The sequence below is a fragment of the Sminthopsis crassicaudata genome, chromosome 4 (assembly GCF_048593235.1).
Source record: "Sminthopsis crassicaudata isolate SCR6 chromosome 4, ASM4859323v1, whole genome shotgun sequence".
NCBI lineage: Eukaryota > Metazoa > Chordata > Mammalia > Dasyuromorphia > Dasyuridae > Sminthopsis > Sminthopsis crassicaudata.
The window spans coordinates 358,579,600-358,604,269 of NC_133620.1; positions in this window are offsets into that span (position 1 = coordinate 358,579,600).

Below are 24,670 nucleotides of genomic sequence, written 5' to 3' on the forward strand. Positions count from 1 at the left end.
TACAGAGTAAAGGTAAAAGGTTGGAACAGAGCCTATTATGCTTCAGGTAAAGCCAAAAAAGCAGGGGTAGCTATCCTTATCTCAGATCAAGCAAAAGCAGAAGTAGATCTCGTTAAAAAAGATAAGGAAGGAAACTATATCCTGCTGAAAGGTAGCATAAATAATGAAGCCATATCAATACTAAACATATATGCACCAAGTGGTATAGCATCTAACTTTCTAAAGGAAAAGTTAAGAGAGTTGCAAGAAGAAATAGACAGTAAAACTATAATAGTGGGAGATCTCAACCTTGCACTCTCAGATTTAGACAAATCAAACCACAAAACAAACAAGAAAGAAATTAAAAAAGTAAATAGAACATTAGAAAAACTAGGTATGATAGACCTTTGGAGAAAACTGAATAGCAATAGGAAGGAATATACTTTCTTCTCAGCAGTTCATGGATCCTATACAAAAATTGACCATATACTAGGACATAAAGATCTCAAAATTAAATGTAGGAAGGCAGAAATAATAAATGCCTTCTTCTCAGATCACAATGCAATAAAAGCTACATTCAGTAAAAAGTTAGGGGTAAATAGACCAAAAAGTAATTGGAAACTGAATAATCTCATCTTTTTATTTTTATTTTATTTTTTTTTATTATATATATATATATACATATATATATATATATTTTATAATATTATCCCTTGTATTCATTTTTCCAAATTACCCCCCCTCCCTTATTCCCTCCCCCCGACGACAGGCAATACCATACATTTTACATGTGTTACAATATAGTCTAAGTACAATACATGTGTGTGAATATCATTTTCTTGTTGCACAATAAACATTAGAATCCGAAGGTACATGCAACCTGGGCAGACAGATATTAGTGCTAACAATTTACATTCCCCTCCCAGTGTTTCTTCTCTGGGTGTATCTACCTCTGTCCATCATTGATCAACTGGAAGTGAGTTGGATCTTCTTTATGTTGAAGATTTCCACTTCCATCAGAATACATCCTCATACAGTATCGTTGTTGAAGTATACAGTGATCTTCTGGTTCTGCTCATTTCACTCAGCATCAGTTGATTTAAGTCTCTCCAACCCTCTCTGTATTCCTCCTGCTGGTCATTTCTTACTGAGCAATAATATTCCATAACTTTCATATACCACAATTTACCCAACCATTCTCCAACTGATGGACATCCATTCATCTTCCAGTTTCTAGCTACAACAAAAAGAGCTGCCACAAACATTTTGGCACATATATGTCTTTTTCCGCTCTTTAGTATTTCTTTGGGATATAATCCCAGTAGTAGCGCTGCTGGGTCAAAGGGTATGCACAGTTTGATAACTTTTTGGGCATAATTCCAGATTGCTCTCCAGAATGGCTGGATTCTTTCACAACTCCACCAGCAATGTATTAGTGTCCCAATTTCCCCACATCCCCTCCAACATTTGTCATTATTTGTTCCTGTCATCTTAGCCAATCTGACAGGTGTGTAGTGGTATCTCAGAGTGGTCTTAATTTGCATTTCTCTGATCAGTAGTGATTTGGAACACTCTTTCATGTGAGTGGATATAGTTTCAATTTCTTCCTCTGAGAATTGTCTGTTCATATCCTTTGCCCATTTATCAATTGGAGAATGGTTTGGTTTCTTATAAATTATGGTCAGTTCTCTATATATTTTGGAAATGAGACCTTTGTCAGAACCTTTGTTTTTAAAAATATTTTCCCAATTTGTTACTTCCCTTCTAATCTTGTTTGCATTAGTATTATTTGTACAGAAACTTTTTAGTTTGATGTAATCAAAAGCTTCTATTTTGTGATCAATAATGATCTCTAGTTCTCCTCTGGTCATAAATTCCTTCCTCCTCCACAAGTCTGAGAGGTAGATTATCCTCTGTTCCTCTAATCTATTTATTATCTCATTCTTTATGCCTAAATCATGGACCCATTTTGATCTTATCTTGGTATATGGTGTTAAGTGTGGATCCATATCTAATTTCTGCCATACTAATTTCCAGTTTTCCCAACAGTTTTTTCCGAATAATGAATTTTTATCCCTAATGTTGGAATCTTTGGGTTTGTCAAAGATTAGATTGCTATAGATGTACCCTTTTTTGTCCTTTGTATCTAATCTGTTCCACTGATCTACCGGTCTATTTCTTAGCCAATACCAAATGGTTTTGGTGACTGCTGCTATATAATATAGCTTTAGATCAGGTACACTTAGACCACCTTCCTCTGAGTTTTTTTTCATTAGTTCCCTTGCAATTCTTGACCTTTTATTCTTCCATATGAATTTTGTTGTTATTTTTTCTAGGTCATTAAAATAGTTTCTTGGGAGTCTGATTGGTATAGCACTAAATAAATAGATTAGTTTGGGGAGTATTGTCATCTTTATTATATTCGCTCGGCCTATCCAAGAGCACTGAATGTCTTTCCAATTATTTAAATCTGATTTTATTTTTGTGGCAAGTGTTTTGTAATTTTTCTCATATAATTCCTGACTTTTCTTTGGTAGATGGATTCCCAAATATTTTATACTCTCAACATTTGTTTGGAATGGAATTTCTCTTTGTATCTCTTGCTGTTGCATTTTGTTAGTGATATATAAAAATGCCGAGGATTTATGTGGATTTATTTTGTATCCTGCCACTTTGCTGAAATTTTGAATTATTTCTAGTAGCTTTTTAGCAGAGTCTTTGGGGTTCTCTAAGTATACCATCATGTCATCTGCAAAAAGTGATAGTTTAATTTCCTCATTTCCTACTCTAATTCCTTGAATCTCTTTCTCGGCTCTTATTGCCGAGGCTAGCGTTTCTAGTACTATATTGAATAGTAATGGTGATAGTGGGCAACCTTGTTTCACTCCTGATCTTACTGGGAAAGGTTGCAGTTTATTTCTATTGCATATTATGCTTACTGACGGTCTTAAATATATACTCCTGATTATTCTAAGGAATAATCCATTTATTCCTATACTCTCAAGAGTTTTTAGTAGGAATGGATGTTGGATTTTGTCAAATGCTTTTTCTGCATCTATTGAGATGATCATATGGTTCTTATTAATTTGATTATTAATATGGTCAATTATATTAATAGTTTTCCTAATATTAAACCAGCCCTGCATTCCTGGAATAAATCCTACTTGATCATAGTGTATTATCTTGGAGATGATTTTCTGAAGTCTTTTTGCTAATATCTTATTTAAGATTTTAGCATCAATATTCATTAAGGAGATTGGTCTATAATTTTCTTTCTCAGTTTTCGATCTACCAGGTTTAGGTATCAGTACCATGTCTGTGTCATAAAAGGAATTTGGTAGGACTCCTTCATCCCCTATTTTTTCAAATAATTTATATAACATTGGGGCTAATTGTTCTTTAAATGTTTGGTAGAATTCACATGTGAATCCATCTGGCCCTGGGGATTTTTTCCTGGGGAGTTGATTAATAGCTTGTTCTATTTCTTTTTCTGAAATGGGACTATTTAAGCAATTTATCTCCTCCTCTGTTAATCTAGGGAGCCTATATTTTTGGAGGAAGTCATCCATTTCACTTAAGTTATCAAATTTATTGGCATAAAGTTGGGCAAAGTAACTCCTTATTATTTCTCTAATTTCCTCTTCATTGGTGGAAAGATCCCCCTTTTCATTTGTAAGACTATCAATTTGATTTTCCTCTTTCTTTTTTTTGATCAAATTTACCAAAGGTTTATCTATTTTATTGGCTTTTTCATAAAACCAACTCTTGATTTTATTTATTAATTCAATAGTTTTTTTACTTTCAATTTTATTGATTTCTCCTTTTAATTTTTGTATTTCGAGTTTAATTTTTGGTTGGGGGTTTATAATTTGGTCTTTTTCTAGCCTTTTAAGTTGTAAGCCCAATTCGTTAATCTTCTCTTTCTCAATTTTCTTCAAATAAGCCTCTAAAGATATAAAATTTCCCCTTATTACCGCTTTAGCTGCATCCCAAAGATTTTGATATGATGTCTCATCATTATCATTATCTTGGGTGAAATTGTTAATTGTTTCTATAATTTGCTCTTTCACCCAGTCATTCTTTAAGATGAGATTATTCAGTTTCCAATTACTTTTTGGTCTATTTACCCCTAACTTTTTACTGAATGTAGCTTTTATTGCATTGTGATCTGAGAAGAAGGCATTTATTATTTCTGCCTTCCTACATTTAATTTTGAGATCTTTATGTCCTAGTATATGGTCAATTTTTGTATAGGATCCATGAACTGCTGAGAAGAAAGTATATTCCTTCCTATTGCCATTCAGTTTTCTCCAAAGGTCTATCATACCTAGTTTTTCTAATGTTCTATTTACTTTTTTAATTTCTTTCTTGTTTGTTTTGTGGTTTGATTTGTCTAAATCTGAGAGTGCAAGGTTGAGATCTCCCACTATTATAGTTTTACTGTCTATTTCTTCTTGCAGTTCTCTTAACTTTTCCTTTAGAAAGTTAGATGCTATACCACTTGGTGCATATATATTTAGTATTGATATGGCTTCATTATTTATGCTACCTTTCAGCAGGATATAGTTTCCTTCCTTATCTTTTTTAACGAGATCTACTTCTGCTTTTGCTTGATCTGAGATAAGGATAGCTACCCCTGCTTTTTTCGCTTTACCTGAAGCATAATAGGCTCTGTTCCAACCTTTTACCTTTACTCTGTATGTATCTCCCTGCTTTAAGTGTGTTTCCTGTAGGCAACATATTGTAGGGTTCTGCTTTTTGATCCAATCTACTATCCGTCTCCGTTTGATGGGATCGTTCATCCCATTTACATTTACAGTTAAAATTACTAAATCTGTATTTCCTGCCATCGTATTATCCCCAGATTATGCTTTTTTCCCTTGACCCCCCTGATCCCCCTCCCCGATATTTAATTTACAGACCCCCCTTGTGACGCGCAACCCTCCCTCTTTTTTTTTTTTTTTTTTTTTAGGATCCCTCCCCCCTCCCTCCAAGTCCCTTCACTTATTCCCCTTTTCCTTTTCCCTTTTCCTCTCCCCCCTTTTAATGAGGTGAGAGAAAATTCTCTGAAAAACAGATATGTTAATTATTTACTCTTTGAGCCTCTTCTGATGAGAGTAAGATTCACACAATGATTCTCCCCCTCACTAAGTTCCCTCAGATATGGTGTATTTTCTATGTCTCTTCCTGGGATGTAGTTTCCCTCTTTTTATCACTTCTTCCCCTTTTTCTGAACCGACCTCCTTCCCTTTACTACACCCCCCTTTTTTTCTTTTATATCAGTAAAATCAAATTATCCTTGAGTATTTTTTATATACCCACAACAGAGTTACAGTTCTCAAGGGTTCTGTGTACCTTTTTCTGTTTCTCTTCAGTCTTGTGGATGTAGATCAAATTTTTTGTTTAAGTCTGGTTTTTTTCTTAGAAACATATAGAATTCCTCTGTTTCATTGAATGACCATCTTCTTCCGTGGAAAAAGATGCTAAACTTAGCTGGGTAGTTCATTCTTGGTTGCAGTCCTTGATCTTTTGCCTTACGGAATATCAGGTTCCAGGCCCTTCTATCTTTTAATGTGGAGGCAGCCAGATCTTGGGTGACCCTTATTGTGGCACCTTGGTATTTAAATTGTTTTTTTCTAGCTGCTTGCAGGATTTTCTCCTTTGTGTGGTAATTCTGCAGCTTAGCCACAATATTCCGTGGTGTTCTTTTTTTAGGGTCTATTTCAGAAGGAGTTCGATGAATTCTTTCCACATCTACTTTCCCTTCTGTTTCTATTATCTCTGGACAGTTCTCTTTGATAATTTCCTGTAAAATAGAATCTAGGCTCTTTTTTTGGTCATAGTTTTCTGGAAGTCCAATAATCCGCAGATTATCTCTCCTAGATCTATTTTCCAGGTCTATAGATTTTCCCAGTAAGTATTTGACGTTGTTCTCCAGCTTCTCATTTTTTTTGTTTTGTTTGACTGATTCTTGGGTTCTCTGTGAATCATTCATTTCTATTTGTTCCATCCTGACTTTTAAGGAGTTATTTTCTTCTTTCACAGTTTTTAGTTCTTTTTGTAAATGTCCAATTTCGTTTTTAAATGAATTATTTTGCTCTATTGAATTTTTTTCCATTTCCCTAATTTTTTTTTTTTGAGAATTATTTTCTTTTTCCAATTCAGAAATTCTATTTTCTTGAGACTTTTTTATCTTTTCCAATTCAGAAATCCTACTTTCCTGTGTTTTTTTAACCTTTTCTAATTCACTAATTTTGTTTCCCTGCATCTCCTGTGAATTCTTTATTTTTTCCAACTCCAATTTCAGGACGTTGTTATTCTCTATCATAACTTCCCTTTCCTTGCCCCATTTTTCTTCGATCTCCCTCAATTTCTTAAGAGCTTCTTCTAGGAGAGAGTTATGTGATGGGGGGCAGGAATCGTTCCCCTTTAGGTTGTTATCTTCTGAATCTTTGCTGTTAACTTCCTCGGGGTTGGATACCCGCTCTTTCTCTGTATAGAAGGAATCAATAGTTTTTCTAGCTTTTTTGCTCATACTTAAAAAATGTTTTGGGGTCTGTCCCTGGGGTAGGAAATTATTTACTTCTTTACCAGCTTCCTCCCAGACTGGATGGATGCAGCGGCCCCTGCGCCCGCGCTAAGAGAGAGCTCTGGGAGAGAGTTCCCCACCCCCTCCCTGGGAGTGTCTCAGAGGTGATTAGCACTACTGTGCTTCGAGGGCGTAGAATAGTGAAGACAGCAAGAAGCCCAGGCTATGTGTCCGAGTTGGGGAGTGGATGTTTGCAGCAGGTGACGTGAGAAGCCCCTGTGCTCAAACTGGAAGTGTCTGCCAGAAACCGCGGTCCCTAGTTCAAAGGTTCCGCTTCTCTGGGACTTCCTGGAGCTGAGTTCCACTCCCTCCAGCTAAGCTAGGCCGCATGTGTTGCCTTGGGCCGTATCCACCCACTTGTCAGTCTCTTTAACTATTCTCAGGAGGTAGCTGAGGCCACACCCCCTGGTGCCGTCTGCCGAGTCACCCCCAGGGTGGGGGGGGGGGAAAATCTAATCTGAGTTTTAAAATATTTTGGCTTTCTCTTCTGAACTGCTAAATAATTAGCAGACAAGAGCTAACAGCCTGTGCCAGATTCCTTTACCTCAGTGGCTTCTCTGATCCCAGAGCCCCTCCCAGCGCAATGGGCGCAGTGTGCCCCTACCCCACCGTCTGTGCTGGTCTTTCTTATTCCTCCCCTGAGAACTGACCTTTCCTGTTGAAACTCCAGATTCTCTTCAGCTGGTAAGTCGTGCTTCCAGTCCTTGTGGTATCTATCAGTCCTGAGCTAATTTTGAGACTTAATTTATCTAATTGGTTGTGAGGGAGTGAGGACGTTCACTGAGTCGTGTGTTTCTTCTCCGCCATCTTGGCTCCGCCCCCGAATAATCTCATCTTAAAGAATGACTGGGTGAAAGAGCAAATTATAGAAACAATTAATAATTTCACCCAAGATAATGATAATGATGAGACATCATATCAAAATCTTTGGGATGCAGCTAAAGCGGTAATAAGGGGAAATTTTATATCTTTAGAGGCTTATTTGAAGAAAATTGAGAAAGAGAAGATTAACGAATTGGGCTTACAACTTAAAAGGCTAGAAAAAGACCAAATTGTAAACCCCCAACCAAAAATTAAACTCGAAATACAAAAATTAAAAGGAGAAATCAATAAAATTGAAAGTAAAAAAACTATTGAATTAATAAATAAAACCAAGAGTTGGTTTTATGAAAAAGCCAATAAAATAGATAAACCTTTGGTAAATTTGATCAAAAAAAAGAAAGAGGAAAATCAAATTGATAGTCTTACAAATGAAAAGGGGGATCTTTCCACCAATGAAGAGGAAATTAGAGAAATAATAAAGAGTTACTTTGCCCAACTTTATGCCAATAAATTTGATAACTTAAGTGAAATGGATGACTTCCTCCAAAAATATAGGCTCCCTAGATTAACAGAGGAGGAGATAAATTGCTTAAATAGTCCCATTTCAGAAAAAGAAATAGAACAAGCTATTAATCAACTCCCCAGGAAAAAATCCCCAGGGCCAGATGGATTCACATGTGAATTCTACCAAACATTTAAAGAACAATTAGCCCCAATGTTATATAAATTATTTGAAAAAATAGGGGATGAAGGAGTCCTACCAAATTCCTTTTATGACACAGACATGGTACTGATACCTAAACCTGGTAGATCGAAAACTGAGAAAGAAAATTATAGACCAATCTCCTTAATGAATATTGATGCTAAAATCTTAAATAAGATATTAGCAAAAAGACTTCAGAAAATTATCTCCAAGATAATACACTATGATCAAGTAGGATTTATTCCAGGAATGCAGGGCTGGTTTAATATTAGGAAAACTATTAATATAATTGACCATATTAATAATCAAATTAATAAGAACCATATGATCATCTCAATAGATGCAGAAAAAGCATTTGACAAAATCCAACATCCATTCCTACTAAAAACTCTTGAGAGTATAGGAATAAATGGATTATTCCTTAGAATAATCAGGAGTATATATTTAAGACCGTCAGTAAGCATAATATGCAATAGAAATAAACTGCAACCTTTCCCAGTAAGATCAGGAGTGAAACAAGGTTGCCCACTATCACCATTACTATTCAATATAGTACTAGAAACGCTAGCCTCGGCAATAAGAGCCGAGAAAGAGATTCAAGGAATTAGAGTAGGAAATGAGGAAATTAAACTATCACTTTTTGCAGATGACATGATGGTATACTTAGAGAACCCCAAAGACTCTGCTAAAAAGCTACTAGAAATAATTCAAAATTTCAGCAAAGTGGCAGGATACAAAATAAATCCACATAAATCCTCGGCATTTTTATATATCACTAACAAAATGCAACAGCAAGAGATACAAAGAGAAATTCCATTCCAAACAAATGTTGAGAGTATAAAATATTTGGGAATCCATCTACCAAAGAAAAGTCAGGAATTATATGAGAAAAATTACAAAACACTTGCCACAAAAATAAAATCAGATTTAAATAATTGGAAAGACATTCAGTGCTCTTGGATAGGCTGAGCGAATATAATAAAGATGACAATACTCCCCAAACTAATCTATTTATTTAGTGCTATACCAATCAGACTCCCAAGAAACTATTTTAATGACCTAGAAAAAATAACAACAAAATTCATATGGAAGAATAAAAGGTCAAGAATTGCAAGGGAACTAATGAAAAAAAACTCAGAGGAAGGTGGTCTAAGTGTACCTGATCTAAAGCTATATTATATAGCAGCAGTCACCAAAACCATTTGGTATTGGCTAAGAAATAGACCGGTAGATCAGTGGAACAGATTAGATACAAAGGACAAAAAAGGGTACATCTATAGCAATCTAATCTTTGACAAACCCAAAGATTCCAACATTAGGGATAAAAATTCATTATTCAGAAAAAACTGTTGGGAAAACTGGAAATTAGTATGGCAGAAATTAGATATGGATCCACACTTAACACCATATACCAAGATAAGATCAAAATGGGTCCATGATTTAGGCATAAAGAGGGAGATAATAAATAGATTAGAGGAACAGAGGATAATCTACCTCTCAGACTTGTGGAGGAGGAAGGAATTTATGACCAGAGGAGAACTAGAGATCATTATTGATCACAAAATAGAAGATTTTGATTACATCAAACTAAAAAGGTTCTGTACAAATAATACTAATGCAAACAAGATTAGAAGGGAAGTAACAAATTGGGAAAATATTTTTAAAAACAAAGGTTCTGACAAAGGTCTCATTTCCAAAATATATAGAGAACTGACCATAATTTATAAGAAACCGAACCATTCTCCAATTGATAAATGGTCAAAGGATATGAACAGACAATTCTCAGAGGAAGAAATTGAAACTATATCCACTCACATGAAAGAGTGTTCCAAATCACTACTGATCAGAGAAATGCAAATTAAGACCACTCTGAGATACCACTACACACCTGTCAGATTGGCTAAGATGACAGGAACAAATAATGACAAATGTTGGAGGGGATGTGGGGAAATTGGGACACTGATACATTGCTGGTGGAGTTGTGAAAGAATCCAGCCATTCTGGAGAGCAATCTGGAATTATGCCCAAAAAGTTATCAAACTGTGCATACCCTTTGACCTAGCAGTGCTACTACTGGGATTATATCCCAAAGAAATACTAAAGAGCGGAAAGAGACATATATGTGCCAAAATGTTTGTAGCAGCTCTTTTTGTTGTAGCTAGAAACTGGAAGATGAATGGATGTCCATCAGTTGGAGAATGGTTGGGTAAATTGTGGTATATGAAGGTTATGGAATATTATTGCTCTGTAAGAAATGACCAGCAGGAGGAATACAGAGAGGCTTGGAGAGACTTAAATCAACTGATGCTGAGTGAAATGAGCAGAACCAGAAGATCACTGTACACTTCAACAACAATACTATATGAGGATGTATTCTGATGGAAGTGGAAATCTTCAACATAAAGAAGATCCAACTCACTTCCAGTTGATCAATGATGGACAGAAATAACTATACCCAGAGAAGGAACACTGGGAAGCGAATGTAAATTGTCAGCACTAATATCTGTCTGCCCAGGTTGCATGTACCTTCGGATTCTAATGTTTATTGTCCAACAAGAAAATGATATTCACACACATGTATTGTACTTAGACTATATTGTAACACATGTAAAATGTATGGTATTGCCTGTCGTCGGGGGGAGGGAATAGAGGGAGGGGGGGCAATTTGGAAAAATGAATACAAGGGATAATATTATAAAATATATATATAATAATAAAAAAAAAAAAAAAAAAAAAAAAAAAGAAGCAGCCTGGTATTTTCTTTATTGACTGCTTATCACAATACTATATGTAATCAAAATAAAGAATAAAACAAGAAAAAAAAAATAAGCAATAATAAGGAATTTTCTTTTTTTAATTCTTTTTGATTAATTTTTATAATTATAACTTTTTTTTTTTTTTACAGTACATATGCATAGGTATTTTTTTATACATTATCCCTTGTACTCCCTTCTCTTCTGAATTTTTCCCCTCCCCGCCACCCCCTCCCCTAGATGGCAAGCATTCCTATACATATAAAATATCTTACAGTATATCCTAGGTACAATATATTATATGTGCAGAACCGAATTTTGTTGTTGTTGCAAAGGAAGAATTGTATTCGGAAGTAAAAATAATCTGGGAAGAAAAAAAAAGCTCACAGTTTACACTCATTTCCCAGTATTCCTTTTCTGGATGTAGCTGATTCTGTCCATCATTGATCAACTGGAATTGGATTAGCTCTTCTCTATGTTGAAGATATCCACTTCCATCAGAATACATCCTCATACAGTATCATTGTTGAAGTGTGTAAGGATCTCCTAGTTCTGCTCATTTCACTCAGTATTAATAGATGTAAGTGTCTCCAAGACTCTCTGTATTCTTCCTGTTGGTCATTTCTTACAGAACAATAATATTCCATAACATTCATATACCAAAATTTACCCAACCATTCTCCAATTGATGGACATCCATTCATTATCCAGTTTCTATCCACCACAAAAAGAGCTGCCACAAACATTTTGGCACATATTCAAGTCCTTTCCCTTCCTTAGGATTTCCTTGGGATATAAGCTCAGTAGTAGCACTGCTGGGTCAAAGGGTATGCACATTGTGATAACTTTTGGGGCATTATTTCAGATTGCTCTTCAGAATGGTTGGATTCTTTCACAACTCCACCAACAATGCATCAGTGTCTCAGTTTTCCCACATCCCCTCCAACATTCATCATTATTTGTTCCTGTCATCTTAGCCAATCTGACAGGTGTGTAATGATATCTCAGAGTTGTCTTAATTTGCATTTCTCTGATCAATAGTGATTTCGAACACTCTTTCATATGAGTGGAAATAGTTTTAATTTCATCATCTGAAAATTGTCTGTTCATATCCTTTGACCATTTATCAATTGGAGAATGGCTTGATTTCTTATAAATTAAAGTCAATTACCTGTATATTTTGGAGATGAGGCCTTTATCAGAACCTTTAACTGTAAAAATGTTTTCCCAATTTGTTACTTCCCTTCTAATCTTGTTTGCATTAGTATTGTTTGTACAGAAAATTTTTAGTTTGATGTAATCAAAATCTTCTATTTTGTGATCAATAATGATCTCTAGTTCTCCTCTGGTCATAAATTCCTTCCTCCTCCACAAGTCTGAGAGGTAGACTATCCTCTGTTCCTGTAATCTATTTATTATCTCACTCTTTATGCCTAAATCATGGACCCATTTTTGATCTTATCTTGGTATATGGTGTTAAGTGTGGATCCATATCTAATTTCTGCCATATTAATTTCCAGTTTTCCCAACAGTTTTTTTCCAAATAATGAATTTTTATCCCTAATGTTGGTATCTTTGGGTTTGTCAAAGATTAGATTGCTATAGATGTACCCTTTTTTGTCCTTTGTATCTAATCTGTTACATTGATCTACCCGTCTATTTCTTAGCCAATACCAAATGGTTTTGGTGACTGCTGCTATATAATATAGCTTTAGATCAGGTACACTTAGACCACCTTCCTCTGAGTTTTTTTTTTTCATTAGTTCCCTTGCAATTCTCGACCTTTTATTCTTCTATATGAATGTTGTTGTTATTTTTTCTAGGTCATTGAAATAGTTTCTTGGGAGTCTGATTGGTATAGCACTAAATAAATAGATTAGTTTGGGGAGTATTGTCATCTTTATTATATTCGCTAGGCCTATCCAAGAGCACTGAATATCTTTCCAATTATTTAAATCTCCCTTTATTTTTGTGGCAAGTGTTTTGTAATTTTTCTCATAAAATTCCTGACTATTCTTTGGTAGATGGATTCCCAAATACTTTATACTCTCAACATTTGTTTGGAATGGAATTTCTCTTTGTATCTCTTGCTGTTGCATTTTGTTGGTGATATATAAGAATGCTGAGGATTTATGTGGATTTATTTTGTATCCTGCCACTTTGCTAAAATTTTGCATTATTTCTAATAGCTTTTTAGCAGAGTCTTTGGGGTTCTCTAAGTATACCATAATGTCATCTGCAAAGAGTGACAGTTTGATTTCCTCATTTCCTACTCTAATTCCTTGAATCTCTTTCTCGGCTCCTATTGCTGAGGCTAGAGTTTCTAGTACTATACTGAATAGTAATGGTGATAGTGGGCAACCTTTGTTTCACTCCTGATCTTACTGGGAAAGATTGCAGTTTATTTCTATTGCATATTATGCTTACTGACAGTCTTAAATATATGCTCCTGATTATTCTAAGGAATAATCCATTTATTCCTATACTCTCAAGCGTTTTTAGTAGGAATGGATGTTGGATTTTGTCAAATGCTTTTTCTGCATCTATTGAGATGATCATATGGTTTTTATTAATTTGATTATTAATATGGTCAATTATATTAATAGTTTTTCTAATATTAAACCAGCCCTGCATTCCTGGTATGAATCCTACTTGATCATAGTGTATTATCCTGGGGATGATTTTCTGAAGTCTTTTTGCTAATATCTTATTTAAGATTTTAGCATCAATATTCATTAAGGAAATTGGTCTATAATTTTCTTTCTCAGTTTTCGATCAACCTGGTTTAGGTATCAGTACCATGTCTGTGTCATAAAAGAGTTTGGTAGGACTCCTTCATCCCCTATTTTTTTCAAATAGTTTATATAGCATTGGGGCTAATTGTTCTTTAAATGTTTGGTAGAATTCACATGTAAATCCATCTGGGGATTTTTTCCTGTGGAGTTGATTAATAGCTTGTTCTATTTCTTTTTCTGAAATGGGACTATTTAAGCAATTTATCTCCTCCTCTGTTAATCTAGGGAGCCAATATTTTTGGAGAAAGTCATCCATTTCACTTAAGTTATCAAATTTATTGGCATAAAGTTGGGCAAAGTAACTCCTTATTATTCCTCTAATTTCCTCTTCATTGGTGGAAAGATCCCCCTTTTCATTTGGAAGACTAACAATTTGATTTTCCTCTTTCTTTTTTCTGATCAAATTTACCAAAGTTTCATCTATTTTATTGGCTTTTTCATAAAACCAACTCTTGGTTTTATTTATTAATTCAATAGTTTTTTTTTACTTTCAATATTATTGATTTCTCCTTTTAATTTTTGTATTTCAAGCTTAATTTTTGGTTGGGGGTTTTAAATTTGGTCTTTTTCTAGCTTTTTAAGTTGTAGGCCCAATTCGTTAATCTTCTCTTTCGCTATTTTCTTCAAATAAGCCTCTAAAGATATAAAATTTCCCCTTATTACTGCTTTAGCTGCATCCCACAGATTTTGGTATGATGTCTCATCATTGTCATTATCTTGGGTGAAATTATTAATTGTTTCTGTAATTTGCTGTTTCACCCAGTCATTCTTTAAGATGACTCTTTGTTCATTTTCCAATTACTTTTTGGTCTATTTACCCCTAACTTTTTACTGAATGTAGCTTTTATTGCATTGTGGTCTGAGAAGAAGGCATTTATTATTTCTGCCTTCCTACATTTAATTTTGAGATCTTTATGTCCTAATATATGGTCAATTTTTGTATAGGATCCATGAACTGCTGAGAAGAAAGTATATTCCTTTCTATTGCCATTCAGTTTTCTCCAAAGGTCTATCATACCTAGTTTTTCTAATGTTCTATTTACTTTTTTAATTTCTTTCTTATTTGTTTTGTGGTTTGATTTGTCTAAATCTGAGAGTGCAAGGTTGAGATCTCCCACTATTATAGTTTTACTGTCTATTTCTTCTTGCAACTCTCTTAACTTTTCCTTTAGAAAGTTAGATGCTATACCACTTGGTGCATATATGTTTAGTATCGATATGGCTTCATTATTTATGTTACCTTTCAGCAGGATATAGTTTCCTTCCTTATCTTTTTTAACTAGATCAACTTCTGCTTTTGCTTGATCTGAGATAAGGATAGCTACCCCTGCTTTTTTGGCTTTACCTGAAGCATAATAGGCTCTGTTCCAACCTTTTACCTTTACTCTGTATGTATCTCCCTGCTTTAAGTGTGTTTCTTGTAAACAACATATTGTAGGGTTCTGATTTTTGATCCAATCTGCTATCCGTCTCTGTTTGATGAGAGCGTTCATCCCATTCACATTTACAGTTAAAATTACTAATTCTGTATTTCCTGCCATCATATTATCCCCAGATTATGCTTTTTCCCTTGACCACCCTGATCCCCCTTTTCGATGTTTAATTTACAGACCCCCCCTTGTGATGCACAGCCCTCCCTTTTTTTTTAGCATCCCTCCCCCCTCCCTCCAAATCCCTTCACTTATTCTCCGTTTCCTTTTCCCTTTTCCTCTCCCCCCTTTTAATGAGGTGAGAGAAAATTCTCTTAAAAACGAATATGTCAATTATTTACTCTTTGAGCCTCTTCTGATGAGAGTAAGATTCACACAATGATTCTCCCCCTAACTAAATTCCCTCAGATATGGTGTATTTTCTATGCCTCTTCCTGGGATGTAGTTTCCCTCTTTTTATCATTCCTTCCCCTTTTTCTAAGATGACCTCCTTCCCTTTACTACACCCCCTCCTTTTTTTCTTTTATATCAGTAAAATCAAATTATCCATGAATACTTTTTATATACCCACAACAGAGTTACAGTTCTCAAGGGTTCTGTGTACCTTTTTCTGTTTCTCTTCAGTCTTGTGGATGTAGATCAAATTTTTTGTTTAAGTCTGTTTTTTTTCTTAGAAACATATAGAATTCCTCTATTTCATTGAATGACCATCTTCTTCCATGGAAAAAGATGCTAAACTTAGCTGGGTAGTTCATTCTTGGTTGCAGTCCTTGATCTTTTGCCTTATGGAATATCAGGTTACAGGCCCTTCTATCTTTTAATGTGGAGGCAGCCAGATCTTGAGTGACCCTTATTGTGGCACCTTGGTATTTAAATTGTTTTTTTCTAGCTGCTTGCTTCTCCTTTGTGTGGTAATTCTGCAGCTTAGCCACAATGTTCTGTGGTGTTCTTTTTTTAGGGTCTATTTCAGAAGGAGTTTGATGAATTCTTTCCACATCTACTTTCCCTTCTGTTTCTATTATCTCTGGACAGTTCTCTTTGATAATTTCCTGTAAAATAGAATCTAGGCTCTTTTTTTGGTCATAGTTTTCTGGAAGTCCAATGATATGCAGATTATCTCTCCTAGATCTATTTTCCAGGTCTATAGATTTTCCCAGTAAGTATTAGATGTTGTTCTCCAGTTTCTCATTTTTTTTTGTTTTGTTTGACTGATTCTTGGGTTCTCTGTGAATCATTCATTTCTATTTGTTCCATCCTGACTTTTAAGGAGTTATTTTCTTCATTCACAGTTTTTAGTTCTTTTTGTAAATGCCCAATTTCATTTTTAAATGAGTTATTTTGCTCTATTGAATTTTTTTCCATTTCCCTAATTTTTTTTGAGAATTTTCTTTTTCCAATTCAGAAATTCTATTTTCTTGAGACTTTTTTATCTTCTCCAATTCAGAAAACCTACTTTCCTGTGATTTTTTAACCTTTTCTAATTCACAAATTTTGTTTCCCTGCATCTCCTGTGAATTCTTTATTTTTTCTAACTCCAATTTCAGGACGTTGTTATTCTCTATCCTAGCTTCCCTTTCCTTTCCCCATTTTTCTTCCATCTCTCTTAACTTTTTAATAGTCTCTTCTAGGAGAGAGTTATATGATGGGGGGCAGGAATCATTCCTCTTTAGGTTGTTATCTGCTGACTCTCTGCTGTTAAGTTCTTCGGGGTTGGATACCCACTCTTTCTCTGTGTAGAAGGAATCTGTGGTTTTTCTGGGCTTCTTACTCATATTTGAAAAATCTTTTGGGGTCTGTCCCTGGGGTAGGAAATTATTTATTTATTTCTTTACCAGCTTCCTCCCAGACCAGATGGATGCAGCGGCTCCTGTGCCTGAGGTAAGAGAGAGCTCTGGGAGAGAGTTCCCCACCCCCTCCCTGGAAATGCCTCAGAGGTGACTAGCACTGCTGTGCCTTGAGGGCACTGTGTTCTAGCTATTTCCATGAGGTTTTAGATTGGAAAGTAAAGGTGACACAAAGCCTGGCCTATGCGTCCGGGTGGGGAGTGGATGTCAGTAACAGGTGAAGTGAAAAGCCCCTGCTCTCAAACTGGAAGTGTCTGCCAGAAACCGCTGTCCCTAGTTCAAAGGTTCTGCTTCTCTGGGACTTCTGGAGCTGAGTTCGACACCCTCCAGCTGAGCTGGGCAGTGTGTGTTGCCTTGGGCAATCTTTAAACTAGTCTCAGGTGGGAGCTAGGGGCCACACCCCCCAGTGCGGAGATCTGCTGAGTCACCCCTAGGATCTAGGAAGATCTAATCTATCTTTGAATTTATAAAGTAGTTTAGCTTTCTCCTTTGAACTGATATATTATAAGCAGAGAAGAGCTAACAGCCTGTGCCAGATTCCTTTATCTTAGTGGCTTCTCTGATCCCAGAGCCCTTCCCAGTGAGATCGGCGCAGTATGCTAGCACCCGGCCGTCTGTGCTGGCCTCTCTTCTTCCTCCCCTGGGAACTGACCTTTTCTGTTGAAACTCCAGATTCTCTTCAGCTGGTAAGTCGTGCTTCCAGTCCTTGTGGTATCTATCAGTCCAAAGCTATTTCTGAGGCTGATTTATCTAATTGGTTGTGAGGGAGTAAGGACGTTCACAGAGTAGTGTGTTTCTTCTCCACCATCTTGGCTCCCCCTCCGTGATAAATGTTTTAAATAACAAAAAAGCTGACTAGAAAACTTGATAATAGAGAAAATCAATACAACTCATTCAGAGATGACTTTGATGAAGTCATGGAAATTTTCACAGGAATCATTTAATCAACCAAAAAATTTCTGTGCAGTGGATGCAGTGTTGGTCTTAGAATAAAGAACTGGATTCAAATTTTGCCTTAAACATTTGCCAACTATGTGTACATAACTCCCCTGTGTAAATGTCCTTCATCTCTCAATTGTAATCCTTCTCTGGGAGGAGGTTTCTTTTCTGTATATCCTTTTCTCTGTGAGCAGATTTCTTGGGAGACTTCTGGAGTCTCCAGCCAGAGCAAAGGTAGAATCTCGAATCCTCTTCTTCCCCTCCAACAGTCTGGGATTACTGGACTTGCGAATCCACGGGACGTTTTCTCCTTGACCCAATCCAGACTGAATCTTCCAGACTCTAACTTCTCCTTTTATCTTCTCAGAGAATGGGCTTGTGGGTACTCCAGGGGCTTGTGGGAACTACTTACAACCAATGAATTTGCCCCTTTTTAAAGGTGTGTAATCTCTTTTTTTCAGAAGTTTAAAAATGTAAAGGTTTGAACTAAAGGTGTGAACTCTGAGCTAGAGAATTGCCAAGTACCCACTTACCACTTAGTAAGAAACTAACACCCTTGGCCCTTAATTTTCTTACCCAAAGAATGGTACTGATCATACCTACCTAACAAAGTTATTATAAGTAGCAAATAAATTATATTTCAATTCATAAAGTGTTATTGCTAGCTATTAAGTATGTCAAAAAGTAAATAAAGTATCCAAATTTGCCATGCCTAAGTACAGGTCATTTTTCTAATCAGTAAACATTTATTGAATACTTATTATGTGGCAGACATTGAATTAAAGTAGTTTCGAGAGTTTCTCAACAGGAATTTTTTTTTCCTTTTGTGGAAGGAGAAAAATATTGTTTTTTGTTTGTTTTTTCCTATTAATAAAAGCATGTAAACTTTTTTTTTTCTTTTTCTTTGTATTGTTTATTTCTTTTTATACACATTGCTTTATGAATCATGTTGGGAGGGAAAATCAGAGCAAAAGGGAAAAAAAAAACATGGGAGAGATTTTAAAAAATTGAAAAAAGTGAACATAGTCTATGTTGATTTATATTCATTCTCCTTAGTTCTTTTCTTGGATGCAGATGGCATTTTCTATCTAAAGTCTATTGAGATTGCTTTGGATTACTAAATCACTGAGAAGACCCCAAGTCTTTCATAGTATCATTCTCTTTCTTTCTTTCTTTCTTTCTTTCTTTCTTTCTTTCTTTCTTTCTTTCTTTCTTTCTTTCTTTCATTCTTTCTTTCTTTCTTTCTTTTTCAAAGACTCAGATTTATTTTATTTTTTAAAATTATTATTATAGCTTTTTTCATTTAAAAGATATATGCATGGGTAATTTTTCAGCAAAACCTTTGGTACTAATTTTAAATATGTTAAAGTATAAGTTAAATACAATATATGTATACATGTGCATACAATTATTGTGCTGTACAAAAAAGAATCAGACATTGAAATAGTGTATAATTAACCTGTGAAGGAAATAAAAAATGCAGGTGGACAAAAACAGAGGGATTGGGAATTCTATATAGTGGTTCATAGTCATCTTCCAGAGTTCTTTCCCTGAGTGTACCTGGTTAAATTTATTACTGCTCTATTGGAACTGATTTGGTTCATCTCATTGTTGAAGAGGGCCACGTCCATCAGAATTGATCATCATATGGTATTGTTGTTGAAGTATATAATGATTTCCTGGTCCTCCTCATTTCACTCAGCATCAGTTCATGTAAGTCTCTCCAGGCCTTTCTGAAATCATCCTTCTGGTCATTTTTAGAGAATAATAATATTCCATAATATTCATATACCACAATTTATTCAGCCATTCTCCAGTTGATGGGTATCCACTCTGTTTCCAGTTTCTGGCCACTACAAAAAGGGTTACCACAAACATTATTGCACATACAGATCCCTTTCCCTTCTTTAAAATCTCTTTGAGATATAAGCCCAGTAGTAACACTGCTGGATCCAAGCATATGCACAGTTTGATAACTTTTTGAGCATAGTTCCAAATTGCTCTTCAGAATGGTTGGATGTATTCACAATTCCACCAACAATGTATTAGTGTCTCAGTTTTCCCACATCCCCTCCAACATTCTTTCTCTGTCATTCAAGCCAATCTGACAGGGATATAGTGGTATCTCAGAGTTGTCTTAATTTGCATTTCTCTGATTAATAATGACTTGGAGCATCTTTTCATATGGAATAGTTTCAATTTCTTTGTCGGAGAATTGTTTGTTCATAAACTTTGACCATTTATCAATTGGATAATGGCTTGATTTCTTATAAATTAGAGTCAGTTCTCTACATATTTTGGAAATTAGACCTTTATCAGAACCTTTGACTGTAAAAATGCTTTCCCAGTTATTGATTCCTTTCTAATCTTGGCTACATCAGTTTTGTTTGTACAAAACTTTTCAATTTGATATAATCAAAATTTTCTATTTTGTGATCAATAATGATCTTTTTTGATCATAAATTCATTCCTTTTCCACAGGTCTGAGAGATAAACTATCCTATGTTCTTCTAATTTATTTATAATCTCATTCTTTAGGCCAAGGTCATGAATCCATTTTGACCTTATCTTGGTGTACAGTGTTAAATGTGGGTCAATGCCTAGTTTCTGCCATAGTAATTTCCAATTTTCCCAGCAGTTTTTGTGAAAAAGTGAGTTCTTATCCCCAAAGCTGGGGTCTTTGGGTTTGTCAAACACTACATTATTAAAGTTATTGACTATTTTGTCCTTTGAACTTAACCTTAACTAGTCTATTTCTTAGCCAATATCAAATGGTTTTGATAACTGCTGGTTTATAATATAATTTTTGATCTGGTACAGCTAGGCCACCTTCATTTGATTATTTTTCATTAGTTCCCTTGTAATTCTAGACCATTTGCTTTTCCATATGAACTTTGTTGTTATTTTTTCTAGGTCATTAAAATAGTTTTTTGAGGCATCTGATTGGTATAGTGCTAAATAAATAGATTAGCTTAGGTAGTATTGTCATCTTTATTATATTTGCTTGCCCTATCCAAGAGCATTTAATATTTTTCCAGTTGTTTAGATCTGACTATTTGTGTGGAACATGTTTTATAGTTTTGCTCATATAGTTCCTGATTTTCCCTTGTCAGATAGATTCCTAAATATTTTATAGTATTGGGTAATTACTTTAAATGGAATTTCTCTTTGCAACTCTAACTGTTGGAGTTTGTTAGTGATATATAAGAATGCTGATGACTTAATGTGGGTTTATTTTGTATCCTGCAACTTTTTTAAAGGTGTGGATTGTTTCTAATAGCTTTTTAGTAGAATCTCAGGGGTGGTCTAAGTATACCATCATATCATGTTAGGATTCTTACAAGGTGCTAAGTCAGTTATCTAATTTAGCATGGTACCTAACAGTTCTCTAGTTCAGTAATGTACTCAATACTGACTAGAGTTCCACAAGATTCACATCTTTAAGAGAATATATATAAGTGAGAAGCCTCAACCAGGATTCACTTCGGGAGATTGACAAGCCAGAGAAGGCAGTTGGGCATAATGAAGGAAAACAGAGAAGTGGTGGCAGGCAATCCTGTGGAGAACACTGAAACCAAGATCTGGAAGGCCTCCAGAAAACTAGCTAAGCCCCAAGTGAAGGAGATAAGATTTTGGAAGAGACAATAAAGGATTTCAACTTTAATTCCTGGATGAACTTGTGGTAATTACTGGCTGCCTCCAGAAACCCCCAAGAAACCTGCTCCGAGAGAAAATTACATTTTAAAGAAGATATTTTACAATATCATCAGCAAAGAATGATAATTTGGTTTCCTCATTACCTACTCTAATTTCTTTAATCACATTTTTGACTCTTATTGCCAAAGCTAGCATTCTAATACAATATTGAATAGTAATGGTGATAGTAGGCAATCTTATTTCACTCCTGATCTTATTGGGAATAGTTCCAGTTTATCCCCATTTTATATGATGCATACTGATGGTTTTAAATAGATGCTACTGATTATTTTAAGGAAATGTCCATTTATTCCTATGCTCTCAAGTATTTTTAATAGGATTAAACTATTTTACCTTCTGATCCTATTACATCTGGGCAGTTCTCTTTGATAATCTAGGGTCTTTTTTCCATCATAACTTTTGGGAAGTCCAATAATCCTCAGATTATCTCTCCTATATCTATTTTCCAGGTCTGTTGTTTTTCCAAGTAAATATTTAACACATTTTTCTAGTTTTTCATTTTTTTTTATTTTGCTTGACTGATTCTTGATGTCTTGATAAATCATTTATTTATATTTGTTCAGTTATGATTTTTAATGAGTTATTTTCTTCATTAGCTTTTTTATGTGTTCAATTGAGTTTTTAAATGAATTGTTTTGCTCTATGAAATTTTTTTCCATTTCACTAATTTTTTTTTTTTTTTTTTTGCTAAGTTATTTTCTTTTTCCAGTTCACAAATCCTACTTTCCTGGGAGTTCGTTATCTTTTCCAATTCGCATTTCAGGAAGTTGTTTCTCTTTTGCATAGCTTCTCTTTCCTTTCCCCATTTTTCTTCTAGCTCTCTTTTAAGATTTTTTTATAGTTTTTCTAGGAGACTGAGCAGTGAAAGTGAGGGGATTAGCAGTTGCCCTGCCCCACCCAGCACTAGAAAAGGGGTTACATCCCCCTTTATGGTTTTGTCTAGAGACTGTCTGGTATGAGTCTCCTCAGGGTTGAAAACTTGCTCTCTTTCTCTATAGAAGCTATCAATTGTCCATTTGATTTTTTTACTCATTTTTTAAAAAAGCCTTTAAGGTCTGATTTTAGTACAAGGAGGTGTCCAGCTTCCTCTGCAGAGCAGGGATAGGTTTATGGCCAGTAGCTATCTTGCCAGTGGGCTACAAAGAGCAGCTGAGCTATAGGAGTACTCTGGGAAAAAGTTCCACATTGGAAGTGACTCAGGCCTGGGTAGCACTGGCTGAGCTGGGGAAGTACCCTGAAAAGAGCCTTCCTATGCAGATTAATGACTGCCCTGGGGCTAAAGGCTGAGCAGTGAAAGTGTGGGGATTAGCAGTTGCCCTGCCCCACCCAGCACTAGAAATGTCTCTGCCCAGGGGAGAACAGTCTTGCTGTGGAAGTTCTATTGCCCCTGACAGAGCCCCCCACTGTGCATATTAGAGGCTATGCCTTCCTGCTGTGCAGATTTGTGACTACCCTGGGGGTGCTGCAGAATGCTGCTGCACATTGTGCTGTGGCCTGTGCTGGCTCACTCACTTCCAGTTTTTGTTGGGTATATCCAGGTCCTGTTAGGTTCTGAAGTTTTTTTAGAGTACCCTCTACCTTTGGCTTTAATTCTCTGCTGGCCTACTGCTTTGCAACCAATGCAGAGCAGTCAACCTATGGAAGAGTACTCTCTGTAAATTTTCCAACCATGGAGACCACCCTGCCCCCCAGTCCACTCTGGACACTAACCTCTGGTTCTATCCCTTCTTGTGCTGGTCTGCTCCTGCTGCTCAGGACAAACCGTTTCTGGCAATCTTCCAGATTATCTTTGGCTAGTAAATTCTTGCACTTCCAATCTTCACTAATTTTACCAGTCAAGTGCTATTTTTGAGGGTATGAAAAAAACTCAGAAAGTTGCATGTGCCTTCTCCACCATCTTGGCTCCACCCCGATCATTGCACATTCTTGCTGCTATTTTGTACAATGTATTCTTGGTTCTGTTATTTATCAAGTTCATGTGTTTATTTTGCTATTATCTTGGTATATTATATAAAATGTGGTTTATAGCTGGTTTCTGCCAACAAGCTTTCCACTTTTCTCAGCAGTTTTAGTCAAATCATGCAATCTTTTCCCAAAAGTATAGATCTTCGTGTTTTTCAAACACTAAATTACTATCATTATTTATTACTGTTTTATGTATCTGATTTGTTCCATTGATCCACAGCTCTATTTCTTAGTCAGAACTAGATTATTCTGATAAGTACTATTTTGTGATACAGGTGAGATGTGGTACTGCTAAACTACTTTTCTTTGAATTTTCCTTTCATTAATTCCCTTGATATTCTTGACCTTTTGTTCTTCTAGATGAATTTGTGATTATTTTCCTAGCTCTATGAAATAATTTTTTAGTTTTCTTTGTATGGCACTGTGTAAGTAGATTAATTTAGGTTGATTTGTGATTTTTATTAAAGTGATTAGGCCTGCCCAGGAACAGTTAATATTTTTGTTCCAGTTGTTTAAATCTGATCTTTGTCCTTTGTCATTGTGTTCATATAGTTCCTCACTTTGTCTTGGAAAATAGATGCCTAAGTATTTTATATTGTCTACAATGATATTAAAATAGAATTTCTTTCAATCTTGCTATTGGACTTTGTTGCTAATGTACAGAAATGCTGATGATTTATGTATTTTTATTTTACAACCTACAATTTTGCTAAAGTTGTTAATTATTTCAACTCATTTTCATTGATTCTCTAAGATTCTCCATATTTAACATTATATCATCTGTAAATAGTGCAAGTTTTATTTTCTCATTGCCTGTTCTAGTTTCTTTTCTTTTTTTTTTTTTTTATCTCTTGTTGTTATATTACCTCTAATACAATATTGAATGATTGTGGTGATAATGGACATCCTTGTTTCACCCCTGAACATATTGGGAAAGCTTTTAATTTTCCTCTGTTACAGATTATGTTTACTAATGGTTTTAAATAGAAACTAATTACCATTTTAAAGAAAATTCCATTTATTCCTTTGCTCCCTAGTGTTTTTAATAGGAATGGGTATCACATTTGTTCAAAAGGTATTTCTGCCTCGATTAACATAATTATGTGATTTTTGTTATTGAAATGGGCAATTATG